We start from the raw sequence: 1,271 nt of genomic DNA on the forward strand, positions 1-1,271 counted from the left end.
TCTGTAGACCAGGCTGGTCTCGAACTCACAGAGATCCGCCTGCCTCTGCCTCCCGAGTGCTGGGATTAAAGGCATGCGCCACCATCGCCCGGCGCGACTGTTACTTTTTTAATAAACTGTGCTGCTGGGTGTGGTGGTGCAAGCCTGGAATCCTAGTCCTTGGGCAGTAGAGGCAGAAGGATCAGGAGTTCAACACCAAACTCTGCTACACAGTAAGTTCAAGGCCAGTCTCGACTGTATGAGATCTTGTCTTTAAAAAATAGGGGAAAGTGGTAAGATAGCTCAGTGGTTAAAAGCGCTTACAATTCTTGCAGAGGACCTGGATTTGATTCCCAGCACCCATAGCAGGAAGCTCACAACCTGTAACTCCAGTTCCAATAGAGCTGACATCCTCTGGCCTCGTCATTACCTGAACACATATGGTGCACATAAATACACACAAACATACATACATTCTTTTTCAAATTTTTTTTGTTTGCCCGTTCTTTGAGACAGGGTCTCACTATGTAGTTCTGGCTGTCCTGGCACTCATTATGTAGACCAGACTAACCTCAAACCCACAGAGATCTACTTGCTTCTGCCTCCCAAGTGCTGGAATTAAAGGTGTGTGTGAACACGCCCATTAAAAATCTTCTAGAAAAAGAGTTTGGGCTGGAGTGTGGGCTCAGCATTTAGGAGCACTGGATACAGCGGGTGGTGGCACATGCCTTTAATCCCAGCGCTAGGGAAACAGAGACTGGTAGATCTTTGTGAGTTTGAGGCCAGATCAATCTACAAGAGCTAGTTCCAGGACAGGTTTCAAAGCTACAAAGAAACCCTGTCTCGAAAAACAGAAAACAAAACAAAACACCGAAGAGCCCTACTGTTTCAGAGGACTCAGGTTTGATTCCTAGCGCCCACACCGTGACTCACAACTGTAACTCCAGTTCTAGGATGGCTTCCATTTTCTTCTGGCCTTCATGGGCCCCAAGCATACACACATGCAAAATAAAATAAAAAATTTACAAAGCTCATGAAGATGAGTTGGGGGGAGTAGAAAGCTACTGTAGAGATACTAGCTACTAGTCACTGAATGCAGACCTAGCAATCTCATTCAGACACCGCGACGGTCCTCTGAGATAACCACCTTTCCATCCTATCGCATCTCACACAGCTGAGGCTGGTTCAAGAGCTCGGGACAGCCGGGCGGTGGTGGCACATGCCTTTAATCCCAGCACTCGGGAGGCAGAGGCAGGCGGATCTCTGTGAGTTCGAGACCAGCCTGGTCTACA

The 1,271-nt window shown here is 47.9% G+C and overlaps 1 protein-coding gene across 5 annotated transcripts in view; it reads right to left on the reverse strand.

Annotated features, from left to right (window-relative positions):
• Positions 1 to 1,271, reverse strand: part of Pecam1 (platelet and endothelial cell adhesion molecule 1) — a 62,213-nt gene that overhangs the window by 36,660 nt on the left and 24,282 nt on the right. The gene's annotated exons all lie outside the window — the stretch shown is intronic.

The sequence above is a fragment of the Microtus ochrogaster genome, chromosome 7 (genome assembly GCF_000317375.1).
Source record: "Microtus ochrogaster isolate Prairie Vole_2 chromosome 7, MicOch1.0, whole genome shotgun sequence".
NCBI lineage: Eukaryota > Metazoa > Chordata > Mammalia > Rodentia > Cricetidae > Microtus > Microtus ochrogaster.